The sequence below is a fragment of the Rattus norvegicus genome, chromosome 16 (genome assembly GCF_021556685.1).
Source record: "Rattus norvegicus strain SHRSP/BbbUtx chromosome 16, alternate assembly SHRSP_T2T, whole genome shotgun sequence".
In the NCBI taxonomy this organism is placed as follows: domain Eukaryota; kingdom Metazoa; phylum Chordata; class Mammalia; order Rodentia; family Muridae; genus Rattus; species Rattus norvegicus.
In genome coordinates, this window is record NC_141549.1 from 26537641 (window position 1) to 26553205 (window position 15565).

At 43.5% G+C, this 15565-nt stretch overlaps 1 protein-coding gene and 1 pseudogene across 2 annotated transcripts in view; one reads left to right on the forward strand and one right to left on the reverse strand.

Annotated features, from left to right (window-relative positions):
* Poteml1 (POTE ankyrin domain family member M like 1) overlaps window positions 1-15565 on the reverse strand; it is a 116111-nt gene that overhangs the window by 59915 nt on the left and 40631 nt on the right. The gene's annotated exons all lie outside the window — the stretch shown is intronic.
* LOC148000500 (igE-binding protein pseudogene) lies at window positions 4930-9909 on the forward strand (annotated as a pseudogene).

Consider the following 15565-nt stretch of genomic DNA (forward strand, 5'->3'; position numbering starts at 1 on the left):
CACACACACACACACACACACACACTCAGAGAGAGACAGAGACAGAGACAGAGAGATGGGGAGGGGCAGTGCTTGCTCCCATGGTTTGCTGAACCTGTTTTCTTATACAATTGAGGACGATCCACCCTGGAGTACCAACATCCAGAACCACCACCTATAATTACAGAGGACATTCTACATTAATCACAAGAAAATGACCCACAGACTTCCTTCAAGACAATGTGATAGAGAAGATACCTCTACTCTGGTTCAGTCTTCCCAGATTATATGTAGATTTATGGAAAGTTCATTAAATTCAACCAGCACAACATCCTCCAAGGCTCAGGTACTGTTGTTGAAGAGGGAGTCAGAAATGATATAAGAACAAAATTTGGGGAGACGTGATGTGAAACTAGGTCTTCTGGATATGACAAAGTGATGACAGTCATGAATCCAGTACAGGTGTTTTCCTGAAAACACCCTACACAAGAATGGGGCATAGACTTTCTATCAGGTATTTGGAGTGGCTCATAAAGCCCCCATTAATGGCCACTTCTGGAGGGAGCAGGATAAAAGTTTTACAAAGGAAAAGGAAGAAAGAAAGAAAGAAAGAAAGAAAGAAAGAAAGAAAGAAAGAAAGAAAGAAGGAAGGAAGGAAGGAAGGAAGGAAGGAAGGAAGAAAGAAAGAAAGAAAGAAAGAAAGAAAGAAAGAAAGAAAGAAAGAAAGAAAGTTCAGAGAAGCCACATTCAAATATCTTTTCTCTTTGCCAACTAATAACACATGACTTGGTAATATGAGCAGTATTTCAGAGTAGGGTTAAAGATGGATTTCACTTAAAAATGCACTAAAAATGGTACTGATGTAATAAAAATTTTAAAATGCATGACTTTCACTTCGAATATTTTAATGGGAAACTCTTACAATTAATAGGCAAGCAGTTTAATTCAAAACTCATATGCTAAGTCCCTAGGACAAGCAATACAGTACATCAAGGTGTACTATTTAGCAACTTTATGATATACCCTCACAAATCAGAGGGACAGGCAATGTACATTCCCTTCACATATTAAGTGCATGTAGTATATATTGGGAACAGATTTAACTGAAGGAGGGAGTTAGAGGTCAGTGTTTGTCAGACTCTGGGCTCTATGCTGGAGGGGAACAGTTAAGACAACACAAACCAGAAACCTGGAAGCACTACATACAAACAGCTAAAGGCAAGAAGGCACATGTGTGATGGGAAGCTACAAAGGAGTGGACTGAGGAGTCTCTGAGAGATTAAAATGAATACTGAACAGTGGCCTGATTGATAAGGTTGGCTTAGTGCAGTCTGTGGACACTGACAACTAACCTAATGGAAGGGCTAAGTCCTGAGGAAGGAGTGACATGAGCCTAAGTGGTATCCGATTTTGTGCAAAGGGGGACAGAGCTGCCATCTCAACAATGCAACACATTGACCTCTGTTGAAACCCTGGGCAGATAGCTACAGGGTTACACATCTGTGTCCATTACTCTCCTTGGACTGTTTTTCTCACAATACTCTGCTGCCTTTCCTTTACAATTTCACAGCATGCGAAGACCGGACTCCATAAATTGTCATTTCTACCCTTGTCCTCTGCTGTTCATGATGTCACTTATCTCTTAAAAATTTTACTTATATTGACAAAGGGCTTCTCCTTCCATTGCTGCCCAACAAGGCCATCCACTGCTCCCTATGAGTTGGAGCCATGGGTCCATCCATGTGTAGTATTTGGGTCGTGGTTTCGTCCCTGCAAGCTCTGGTTGGTTGGAATGCTGCTCTTACGGGGTTGTAAGCCCCTTCAGCTCTTTCAATCCTTTCTCTAATTCCTCCAACAGGAGTCCCGTTCTCAGTTTAGTGGTTTGCTGCTAGCATTCACCTCTCTATTTCACATGCTCTAACTGTGTCTCTCAGGAGACATCTTTATCTGATTCCTGTCAGCATGCATTTCTTAGCTTCATAGATCTTATCTATATATTCAGTCCAGGATGTAGCATTCTTAGAAGGTATGGCACTCTTGGAGTTAGTTTAGCCTTGTTGGAGTAGGTGTGTCACTGTTGGTACAGGCTGCATGGAATTCAGCCTTCAATTAGCAGCCTTCATATGAAGATGTAGAACTCTCAGCTCCTCCTGCACCATGTCTGCCTGGATGCTGCCATGCTCCTGTCTTGATGTTAAAGGATGGAATCTGTGAACATATAAGCAAGGCCCAGTTGAATATTGTCCTTTACAAGATGGCCTTGGTCATCGTTTCTATTCACAATGGTATCCCTATATTCTCAAGGATGTTATCAGTAGTGATGTTGAACAATTTCAAAAGCATTTTGCATCTCATTACTTGCTCATGCGGCCTTTGTCCATTATTGATGAAGTAGATAATGTTTAATACTCTAGATAAGCTCGACCATATCTGCAAGTCTAGGGTGATGACAACTTTATCCGGGTGGATAATCATTTTGATGTAGACTTGAATAAATTTTGTAAAGATTTTATTGACAGTTTTCAATCTACAATATTTTGCTTATACTTTTCACTATACATCGCAATCCATGTTGCCTCCCAAACCCACCTCTCACACAGGCCTTCCCTTTATTCTACCTCCTGTTACCTTCAAAGAGGGTTGGCCCCCTGCATCTTGCTCCCTTCTGTATATCAAATATCTGCACACCTAGGCCCATCCATGCCCACTGAGTCTAGAAAAGGGCTGCTGATTCCACAGATAGGCAACAGCTTTAAGAACAGCTCCCACTCCATGTTTGGGGCCCAGAATGAAGACTGAGCTACATATCTGCAGCATATGTGTGGGGGCCTAGGACTACTTCATGTATGATCTTAGGTAGGTAGTTCAGTCTCTGAGAGGTTCAGTTTACTTGATTCCTGGTATTCCTGTGTAGTTGCTATCCTCTTCTGGCCCTCAGTCATTCTGCCAAGTGTCCCATAAGAGCCTCTGAACACAACATTTGGCTGTAGGTTTCTAAATCTGCTTCAGTCAGTGCTTGGTGGAACCTATCAGAGGAAAGGTAAGCTATTCTTCTGTCTCCAAGCATAACGAATTATCGTTGATAGTGTCAGAGACTTGTACTTCCTGTGAGATGGGTCTAAAGTTGGGCCTCTTGTTGGATGCCCATTCTCTCAGTCTCTGTTCCATCTTGTCCCTGCCTTTCTTGCAGGAAGGATAAATTTGGACTCAAAAATTTGTGTCCTCTTGTGTGATGGAGTCCTTATTCTTCTACTGGAGTTTCTACCTGACTATAGAAGGCAGCTTCTTCATCTTCCATATCCCCACTGCTATGAGTATCAGGTAATGTCACCACTGTTTGTCCTGAGAACTTTTCCACCCCAGGTGTCTGATACATCCTCAGGAGGACCTCATTCAGCAAACACACACACACAGACACACACACACACACACACACACACACACAGGCGCGCACACACACACACATACACACACACACAGGCGCACACACAGAGAGATATACAAACAGATACATACGGGCACACACACACAGACATATAAACAGTTAAACACACACAGACACATACAGGCACACACACAGGCACATACACACAGTCATACAAACAGATACACACAAGCACACACACACAGACATATAAACAGATACACACACAAACACACCATGTCTGCTGTAGATTTCCATTTATTCTCTGGGCTCTGTGATCCTGTTTTATGTTTCACCTCATATGTGATACTGAATCCCTTCCCCATTCCTTTTTCTATACTTCTCTTACACAGTGCCCTCCCTCCATCTTCCTCCTATTACTCTTTTACTCCCCCTCCTTGTGAAACCCATGCATTCTCTCTTGAGCCTTCCTTGTTGTTTAGCATCTCTGGGTCTATAGAATGCACTGAGAGTATTTTGTATTTTATTGCTAATATCCACTTATAAGTAAGTACATACACTGCATGTCTTTTTAGGTGTGGTTACCTAATTGAGGATGACATTATCAATTTTCATCCATTAGTTTTTCATACCTGAATAGTATTCTACTGTGTAGATATAACACATTTTCTTTATCCATTTTTTGTTTGAGGAGCATCTGGGTTGTTTCCAGTTTCTGGCTATTATGAACAAAGCTGCTATGAACATAGTTGAGCAAATGTCTCTGTTGTGTACTAGTTTATCTTTTCGGAATGTACCCTAGGTATTTTTTTTACTAATTATTTATTTTTTATCACTCCATATTTATTCACCTCTTGGTCCTCAACCTCCCAGGGTTCCATATTGCATACCTCCCTCCCCTTGCAATCACCCTCCCTTAACTTCTCCACAAGGACATTCCCATCCCATGCACTCCACCAAACCCGTAAAGTTCCTGGGACTTCTAGTCTTTGAGGATTAGGTGCATCCTCTCTGACTGAACACAGACCTGGGAGTCCTCTGCTGTATATGTGTTGGAGGCCTCATCTCAGCTGCTATATACTACCTTGTAGAGGGCTGCAATAACATTCGCCACCACTAGATGGCACTGGCTTCCACTGCGCCCCACATGGAAGGCCGAGCTAGACAAGATGGCGCTGGCCTCCACCGCGCCAGCTGACTTCCTTTCAGGAAGTTAACTGTGTGCGCATGTGCAAGAGTACCTTCGTACCAGGTCTTTGCCCACTCTGGGGCGTGCCTATTGAGATCATGGGTAAGCGACCAATCAGGTGTGGATGCGCCACGCTAGGGGGTATATAAACCGCGCCATGCCGGCGCGCGGGGCTTCTCCTTAAGATTAATAAAAGTTTGGTTGTAGCAATTATCTGTATGTCCCCGCGTGTTTTCTTGCTGGCGAGAGGTCGCGCGTGGGACATTTGGTGCTAAAACCCGGGAAAAACGCCTTATCACCGCTGGCGCCAAGGGGGGGCCTCTGTTCACGGAAAGGATCCAGAAGCTGCGGAACGCGGGTGAGACTCTGAGAGGCAATGTTTAGCCTTAATCTGTTCCACCTCACTCCTCTGCTAGATGCGGCGGAAGTCTCTATGATGGTTGTAGCAGCCCTCGGGTTGTTTCTATTGACCTTTGAGCTTCTAGCTACCGTCAGATGGTGTCAGAGGTCGCGTGGGAGCTGCCCAGCTGTAACAGTAAGGCGGAGAGTGTTGGGGGAAGGGCAAGGCAGTGTGTCAGAAACAGGGTTAGATAAGAAATTAAAGAGCTCAAGGAAAGATTACAAGAAGTCAGTCCCCTCTGCAGAGGTGAGAGAGTGGGGAAAAAACGCCCCAGGAGAGATAAAACAGAGAAGAGAGAAAAAGGTCTTGAAAAGGAGAAGTCTTTATCCGGTAAAGGATTCAAAGACTTCAGAGCTTGATAGCTCAGAGACAGACGAGCTTAGCTCCTCTAAGGGAGAGGATTTAGAAGAGGAGGCAGCTCGCTGTGAAAAAGAAAGATACTACCCAGAGGAACAACGAGCTAACAGCTTGGGTAAACAAAGGAAGTAGGAGGAGGAAACCATGCGGTTTCCCAGCCTATAAGCCCCAGCGCCCCTCCATCTTATATGGAGAGATTCCACTCAGATTCCTTCCTCACTAAAGAGGAACAGAAAAAGATACAGCAGGCATTCCCGGTGTTTGAGGCCGCCGATGGAGGCCGTGTTCACGCACCAGTAGAATATGTTCAAATTAAGGAACTTGCCGAGTCGGTCCGTAACTATGGAGTTAGTGCCAATTTTACTATTGCTCAAGTCGAAAGGCTTGCTACTCTGGCCATGACTCCAGGAGACTGGCAGACAACAGTGAAGGCTGTGCTCCCTAATATGGGACAATACATGGAATGGAAAGCCTTGTGGTATGACGCCTCTCAGGCACAGGCCAAAGTCAATGCCATTGCTGAAGGCAATCAGAGAGACTGTTAGCTTGATCTGCTAACAGGACAAGGGCAATATGCCAATAATCAAACTAACTATGACTGGGGAGCATACGCTCAAATTTCCGCTGCCGCCGTTAAGGCGTAGAAGGCACTTTCCAAGAAGGGAGAGTCCGGGGGACACTTAACGAGAATCATACAAGGCCACCAGGAGCCATTCTCAGACTTCGTGGCTAGGATGACAGAGGCAGCAGGCAGGATCTTTGGAGACCCTGTACAGGCAATGCCTTTAGTGGAACAGTTGGTCTATGAGCAAGCCACACAGGAATGCAGAACAGCTATTACACCTAGGAAGAGCAAAGGATTACAGGACTGGCTGAGAGTTTGCTGAGAACTTGGAGGCCCACTTACTAATGCCGGCCTCGCGGCTGATATCCTACAGGGCCAAAAGTGCTCAGGTACAGGTGATCGCAGGGTCTGCTATAACTGTGGCAAACCAGGACATTTGAAAAAGGAGTGTCAAGCCCTCACAAGGAAGAGAGCACCAGGACTGGGTACTAAGTGTGGGAAAGGCTATCATTGGGCTAGTGAGTGTCGTTCAGTTAAAGATATCAGAGACAAGCTTATTCAGCCTGGGCCTCCCCAGGCAGAAGGGGGTGTAAACACTCCAAAAAACGGGTATCTGGGCCCCAGGTCTCAGGGCCCCAAAACATATGGGACTCCAGCTTACAACAGACGGACACCACGGTTCGCAGAGCCACAAGAGGCTCAGCAAGAGTGGACCTCTGTTCCACCACCCAATTCATATTAATGCCACTGATGGGTGTACAACCTGTCCCCACTGACTACAAAGGCCCCCTACCCGTGGGAAGTGTCGGCATTATTATGGGACAGTCCTCCTTAACCTTAAAGGGACTTATTGTTCACCCTGGAATAATAGATCAAGATTACACGGGAGAACTTCAAGTTCTCTGCTCTTGCCATCAAGGCGTTTTTTCCATTTCCTCAGGTGACAGGATTGCTCAGTTGATTATTCTTCCAAGCTTACATGATCATTTTCCTTCTTCCGGGGTCCCTAGAGGCACCGCGAAGTTTGGCTCTTCTGGGACTGATTCTGCTTATTTAATGATGGACCTTAATTCCAGACCCTCTTTAGAGTTGAATATAGAAGGGAAAACCTTTACGGGAATTTTAGATACAGGGGCTGATAAGAGCATTATCTCCTCTAGTTGGTGGCCTAAGGCATGGCCTGTCACTCAATCATCCCATTCCTTACAAGGACTAGGGTATGAGGCCAGCCCCACTGTCAGCTCACGCTCCTTGATCTGGCATGCTCCAGAAGGCCAATCAGGAAGGTTTATTCCTTATGTCCTCCCTCTTCCTGTTAACATTTGGGGGAGGGATGTCTTACGGGGTCTAGGTCTGACATTGACCAACGAGTACTCTCGACAAGCTGTCGAGATTATGAAGAGAATGGGCTACGAGGAAAGAAAGGGATTAGGAAAAAAGGAACAAGGAAAATTAGAACCGGTCCCACAAGAAGGTAATATAGGAAGGCAGGGCCTGGGTTTTTCCTAGGTGCCATTGAGGATTCTATGCCCATACCCTGGCTCACGGAGGAGGCAAAATGGGTTCCTCAATGGCATCTATCCTCTGAAAAATTAGAAGCTGCCACTAAATTGGTTAATGAACAATTACAGCTTGGTCATTTAGAACCATCCATTTCACCTTGGAATACTCCTATTTTTGTGATAAAGAAAAAAATCAGGAAAATGGAGACTTCTCCATGATTTGAGAGCCATTAATACACAGATGCGTTTATTTGGCTCGATCCAACGAGGCCTACCCTTACTCTCCGCCTTACCTAAGCAATGGAAGATAATAATTATAGACATTAAGGATTGTTTCTTTTCTATCCCCTTGTGTCCACAAGACAGACAGAGGTTTGCATTTACTATACCAGCTATTAATCATCTTGAACCTGATAAGAGATTTCAGTGGAAGGTCCTGCCTCAAGGCATGGCCAATAGCCCCACTATTTGCCAACTATATGTGCAACGAGCCCTTGAACCTATAAGGAAGCAATTTCCATCTTTGTTGCTGGCTCATTACATGGATGATATTTTAATGTGTGATAAAGATTTAACAACCTTACAGACCTCATATCCCATCTTAATCAAAACATTGGGACAATGGAGACTACAAGTCGCTGCAGAAAAGGTTCAAATTGCAGAAATTGGCTCATTTCTGAGATCGGTCATTTATCCTGAAAAAATAGTTCCCCAGAAATTAGAGATTCGCAGAGATCATTTACATACCTTAAATGATTTCCAAAAATTATTGGGAGATATAAATTGGCTAAGACCATTTTTAAAGATTTCCTCTGCTGGGTTAAAACCTTTATTTGATATTTTGGAAGGGGACTCTCATATCTCCTCTCCGAGAACATTGATGCCAGCCGCGAACCAGGCCTTACAAGTTGTAGAAAAAGCCTTACAGGATGCTCAATTGCAGCACATTGATGAGACTAAGCCTTTTGATCTGTGTGTTTTCAAAACTATGCAATTGCCAACAGCTGTCTTGTGGCAGGATGGGCCTTTATTATGGATCCATCCCAATGCATCTCCTGCTAAGATTATTGACTGGTATCCCAATGCGGTTGCTCAGCTTGCACTCCGCTGGTTGAAGGCAGCTATTACTCATTTTGGGAAAGAACCCAAAACCTTGATAGTACCATATACAGCCATTCAGGTTCAAACATTAGCTGCTACCTCAAATGCTTGGGCAGTGTTAGTCACTTCCTTTGCTGGACAGATTGATAATCATTATCCAAAACACCCAATCCTACAATTTGCTTTAAGCCAAGCCATTGTGTTCCCACACATAATGTCTCAGAAACCACTTGTTGATAGGGTTGTAGTGTATACAGATGGGTCAAAAACTGGTATAGGTGCTTATGTGGTCAATGATAAAGTAGTATCTAAGCAGTATAATGAAACCTCACCTCAAGTTGTGGAATATTTAGTGGTGCTAGAGGTCCTCGAGACCTTCCCAGGCCCGCTTAACATTGTGTCAGATTCCTCTTATGTGGTTAATGCAGTTAAGGTTCTTGAGGTGGCTGGATTAATCAGGCCTTCCAGCAAACTTGCTCAAATTTTTCAACAAATTCAATCTACCCTTCTCAACAGGAGATCCCCTGTATTCATAACACATATTAGAGCTCACTCAGGCCTTCCTGGGCCAATGTCCCATGGAAATGACCTAGCGGGCAAAGCTACAAGAGTGATTGCAGTTGCCTTGTCCCCTCAATTAGATGTAGCAAAAGAATTTCACAGACAATTTCATGTGACGGCTGAAATTTTACACCGCCGATTTGCTTTGACTAGAAAAGAAGCTAGGGAGATAGTTACCCAATGTCAAAATTGTTGTCAATACCTGCCTGTACCACATGTGGGAATTAACCCACGAGGAATCTGACCGCTACAGGTCTGACAAATGGATGTTACTCATATCGCTTCTTCTGGAAAACTTCAGTATCTGCATGTTTCTATTGATACATGCTCTGGCATTATGTTTGCTACACCTCTAACAGGAGAAAAGGTCTCGCATGCAATTCAACATTGCCTCGAGGCGTGGAGCGCTTGGGGAAAACCCAAACTCCTTAAGACAGACAATGGACCAGCTTATACTTCTCAAAAATTTCAACAATTCTGCCACCAGATGGAGGTGACTCATCTGACTTGTCTCCCGTATAATCCTCAGGGACAGGGCATTGTAGAACGTGCCCATCGCACTCTCAAATCCTATTTAATTAATCAAAAAGGGGGAGTCGAGGAGGCTCTACCCTCAGTACCAAGAGTAGCTGTTTCCATGGCACTCTTCACCCTTAATTTTTTAAATCTTGATGCCCAAGGCCATACTGTGGCCGAACGTCACTATTCAGAGCCTGATAGACCAAAAGAGATGGTAAAATGGAAAGATGTTTTGACTGGTCTATGGAAAGGCCCGGATCCTATTTTAATAAGATCCAGGGGAGCGGTTTGTGTTTTCCCACAGGAAGAAGACAACCCATTCTGGCTACCGGAACGACTGACACGGAGAATTCTGACACCTAGAAATGACTCCCGGATGGATCCCTCGGAAACTACCTCTAGCCCTCACACTGCCTCTTTGGATTTGGATTCCTAGTACTTCTAAGAATGGGTGGGGGTGGCTCTGTTTGGTGCAGCCCTATGCTGTGGATTAGTGTTCATGCTATGGTTGGTTTAAAAACTCAGATCTCAACCGAAACGTGACAAGGCCGTTATCACTCAAGCACTTGTGGCCATTTGAACAAGGGGCCTCCCCTAAAATTTGGTTATCTATCTTCAAAATTAGTCGGTATCTGAGTTCTCTGCTCTTGCACCCCATGGATATGTGGATCCATTGCACTGGGATGAGAGAGACTCAATGATTCTTTGATCAGCCCTTCTACATCGCTGAGGTTTCCTCATTGCACGTGATAGGGTGATCATGATCTCCCCACTAACTCACCTTCTGGCTGGCCTCGTTTTAGAGTTCGCCCTAGGTCATTATCAGTTACTGTCACACAGCACTGTGGTATCCAGAGACGGGCAACTTTCCTCATGCACAGACCAATCTAAGACACGGGGCCCGGTGGCGATAGGGTTACCCTTCGACGGATAAGGCTGTGACATAGAGGAACGACCTAAGACAGGAGCCACAACAGATGGACGTAACTGCAGGGACCTAGACCAGCCTAGACAATAATTTACTGTTATTAATTAATTAAAATAATAAGGGGGAGATGTAGAGGGCCGCAATAACATTCGCCACCACTAGATGGCGCTGGCTTCCACTGCGCCCACGTGGAAGGCCGAGCTAGACAAGATGGCGCAGGCCTCCGCCGCGCCAGCTGACTTCCTTTCAGGAAGTTAACTGTGCGCATGTGCAAGAGTACCTTCGTGCCAGGTCTTTGCCCACTCCGGGGCGTGCCTATTGAGATCATGGGTAAGCAACCAATCAGGTGTGGATGCGCCGCACTAGGGGGTATATAAACCGCGCCATGCCGGCGCGCGGGGCTTTTCCTTAAGATTAATAAAAGTTTGGTTGTAGCAAGGATCCGCATGTCCCCGCGTGTTTTCTTGCTGGCGAGAGGTCACGCGTGGGACACTACCTGGTTGGTGATCCAGTGTCTAAGCAATCTTAGGGGGTTAGGTAAATGAGACTGCTGGTCCTCCTCCAGGGTTACCCACCTCCTTCGCTTCCTCTAGCTTTTCTCCAATTCAACCAGAGGAGTCAGCAGCTTCTGTTCACTGGTTGGGTGCACATAACTGCATCTGACTCTTTCAGCTGCCTCTTGGGTCTTTTGAAGAGCAGCCATGATACATCCTTTTTGTGAATGCTCCATAATTTCAGTAATGGTTTCAGGTCTTGGGGCCTCCCCTTGAGCTGGATCTCACTTTGGGCCTGTTGCTTGACCTTCTTTTCCTCAGACTCCTCTCCATTTCCATTCCTGCATTTCTTTCAGACAGGAAGAAATATGGGTCAGAGCTTTGACTATAGGATAGCTACTCCATCCCTCACTTCCTGGGGAAAAGACAGGTGGACTCAAAAAGTTCAGTCTTTTCAGAGTAGGGTCTTTCATCTAGGGTACCCCATTTGAGCCCAGAGAATCTTTCACTTCCCAGGTCTCTTGTATATTCTAGAGGGTCTTCTCAACCTCCTTCCTCCCAAGTTCATCTGTTTCACTGTTTTCTGCTGGACCTCAGGGCTTCAGATCATGATACCAGATCATGACCCTCCCAACCTCATTCCCTCCCAGTACCTCCCTCCCTCCCCCTTGTGATTGCTTTCTGTTCCCTCCCAAGTGGAACTGAGGCTTCCTCACTTGAGCCCTTCAGTTTGTTGACCTTTTTGAGTCCTGTGGACTCTATGGGTATTCTGTACGTTTTTATTTTGGCTAATATCCACTTATTAGTGAGTACATACTGTGTATGTCCTTTTGGGTTTGAGTTACTTCACTCAGGATGACATTTTCTAGTTCCATCCATGTGCCCGAAAAATTCAGAATGTCCTCATTTTTAATAGCTGGTTAGTATTCCATTGTGTAAATGAACTACATTTTCTTTATCTATTCTTCTGTCTTGGAACATCTGGGTTGTTTCCACATTCTAGCCATCACAAATGAAGCAATTATGCACATAGTGGATTATGTGCCCCTGTGGCGTGCTGGAGCATCTTGGGTATATTCCCAAGAGTAGTATTTATGGATCTTTAGGTATGTCTATTTCCAATTTTCTGAGCAACCTCCAAATTGATTTCCAGAGTGGTTGTATCAGTGTGCAATCCCACCAGCAATGGAGGAGAGTTCCTCTTTCACCACATCCTCACAAACATGCGTTGTTAATTGAGGTTAGATCTTAGATATTCTGAGTGGTCATTTTGATTTGCATTTCTCTGATCAATGATGAATTTGAACATTATTTAGGTGTTCCTCAGCCATTCGAGGTGGTACGAATTTTCCTTTTAGCACTGCTTTCGTTGTGTGCCATAAGTTTGGGTATGATGTGTTCATATTTTCATTAAATTCCAGAAAGTGGTTGTTTTTTCATCCTAGACCAAATGATCATTAAGTAGAGAGTTGTTCAGTTTCCACATGTATGTGGGTTTTCTCTTGCCTTTGCTCTTATTAAAGACCAGCTTCAGGCTATTGTGGTCTGAAAGGGTGCATGGAATTATTTCAATCTTCTTGTATTGGTTAAGAACAGTTTTGTAAACAATTATATGTTCCATTTTGGAGAAGATACCATGAGGTTCTGAAAAGAATGTGTATTCTTTCTTTAGGGTGAAATGTTCTGGATATATCTGTTAAATCCATTTGGTTCATAACCTCTATTAGTTTCACTGTGTCTCTGCTTAGTTTCTCTACCAAAGACCTCTCCATTGATGAGAGTAGGGTATTGAAGTCTACCACAATTATTGTGTGGGTTTCAATGTGTCTTTTGAGCTTTACCAAAGGTTTGTTTTTTGTTTTGTTTTGTTTTGTTTTTCACCCAGCAGGTTAACATTTATTTGAAACCGCTATGAGTGTTTTATGTTTTCATAGTAGTTCAAAATGCTAAAGACAATCTGGAAAACAGAATACAGGGTTTTTGTTTGTGTGTTTGTTTGTTTGTTTATTCATTAGTTTTTTCCATCTTTATTATAATGGGTATTTTTTCTTTGCATTTCAAATGTTATTCCCTTTCCCAGTTTCCATGCCAATATCACCCTAACCCCTCCCAGTCCCATTCTATATGGGTGTTCCCCTCCCAATCCTCCCCCAGCTATACCTCTCTTAGGCATATACCCAAAAGATGCGCCAACGTATAACAAAGACACATGCTCCACTATGTTCATAGCAGCCTTATTTATAATAGCCAGAAGCTGGAAAGAATCCAGATGCCCTTCAACAGAGGAATGGATACAGAAAATGTGGTACATCTATACAATGGAATAATACTCTGCTATCGAAAACAATGACTTTATGAAATTCATAGGCAAATGGATGGCACTGGAAAATATCATCCTGAGTGAGGTAACCCAATCACAGAAAAACACACATAGTATGCACTCATTGATAAGCAGATGTTAGCCCAAATGCTCAAATTATGTTAGATGCACAGAACACATGAAACTCAAGAAGGATGACCAAAATGTGAATGCTTCACTCCTTCTTTAAAAGGGGAACAAGAATACCCTTGGGAGGGAATAGTGAGGCAAAGTTTAGAACAGAGGCAGAAGGAATACCCATTCAGAGCCTGTCCCACATGTGGCCCATACATATACAGCCACCAAACTAGATAAGATGGATGAAACAAAGAAGTGCAGGCCGACAGGAACCAGATGCAGATCCCTCCTGAGAGACACAGCCAGAATACAGCAAATACATAGGCGAATGCCATCATTGAACCACTGAACTGAGAATGGAACCCCATTGTAGGATTCAGAGAAAGGACTGAAGGAGCTTGAAGGGACTCGAGACCCCATATGAACAACAATGCCAACCAACCAGAGTTTCCAGGGACTAAGCCACTACCCAAAGACTATACATGGACTGACCCTGGACTCTGACCTCATAGGTAGCAATGAATAGCCTAGTAAGAGCACCAGTGGAAGGGGAAGCCCTTGGTCCTGCCAAGACTGAACCCCCAGTGACCATGATTGTTTTGGGGAGGGTGGTAATGGGGGAGGATGGGGAGGGGAACACCCATAGAGAAGGGGATGGTGAGGGGTTAGTGGGATTTGGCCCCGAAACCGGGAAAAGGAATAACAATCGAAATGTAAATAAGAAATACCCAAGTTAATAAAGATGGAGAAAAAAATAAATAAAAAAAATAAAAACTCAAAAAAGAAAATAACGTAGAGACAGAAAGGAAGAAGCAAGCATGCAATGAACTCTGAGAGAAGGTTGCACGTGGGCTCAAAGTAGAGACACAATGCAGAACGGTTTAACTCAGGAAGATGGAACCATAGTCACACAAATACACAAATGGCAATGGGTACTAACAGAAGGTAGTAAGTTCTGCAAAATGTAATTCAGTATAAACTCTGAACCATAGATCAGAGAAGATAAATGCATACAGTTAACACTGCTTAAAGTGTGCATGACTATCAGAGTTCTTGGCACTTTCTGTGATCTTCTTCAATTTCTTTCTTCAGAGACTTGATGTTCTTGTCATACAGATCTTTCCCTTGCTTGGTTAGAGTCACATCAAGATATTTTATATTATTTGTGACTATTGTGAAGGGTGTCTTTCCCCTAATTTCTTTCTCAGCCTGTTTAACTTTGAATAGAGGAAGGCTACTAATTTATTTGAGTTAATTTCATATCCAGCCACTTTGCTGAACTTCTCAGGTTTAGGAGTTCTCTCGTGAAATTTTGGAGTCTTAAGTATACTACCATATCATCCACAAATAGTTATATCTTGACTTATTCCTTTTTAATTTATATACCTTTGAAGCCCTTCCATTGGCTAATTGCTCTGGGTAGAACTGCGAGTACAATATTGTCTATATAGGGAAATAGATAGGGTAGTCATGTTCTAGTCCCTGATTTTAGTGGGATTGCTTCAAGGTTTTCATCATCTAATTTATTGCCTATTGTTTGCTGTATATTGCTTTTAATATGTTTAGGTATGGACCGTGAATTCCCGATCTTTCCAAGACTTTTAACATAAAGGGGTGTTGTATTTTGTTCAAGGTTTTAGTAATAATGTAAAATTTTAGTTTGTTTATATAGTGGATTATGTTGATGAATTTTCATATATTGAACCATCCCTGCATTTCTGGGGTAACGTCTGCTTTATCATAGTGAATGATCATTTTGAAATGTTCTTGAAATAAGTTTGAAGGATTTAATTGAGTATTATTGCATCGATATTCATAGGGGAATTTGATCTGAATTTCTTTCTTTATTGGATCTTTGTGTGCTTTTGATATCAGCCTAACTGTGGCTTCATAGAATTCCTAAAACATAGACTCTGGAGAGCAAAAATAACCCTGTTAACACTGGGGTAAGCAAAGAACTCTCCATTGAGGAATCTCTCAAATGTCCAAGAATCACCTAAAGAAATGTGTTTTATTCTTCAGAAGACCAGCATGCTAGGGTCTACCGTCTAGAAAGAGGAAGAGACCCCAAAATGAGTTTGCAGTCTTGATTTAAAGCACACTAGGGCAATTTGGGGGAGGGATTGTAGGATGATGTCATTATGCAGG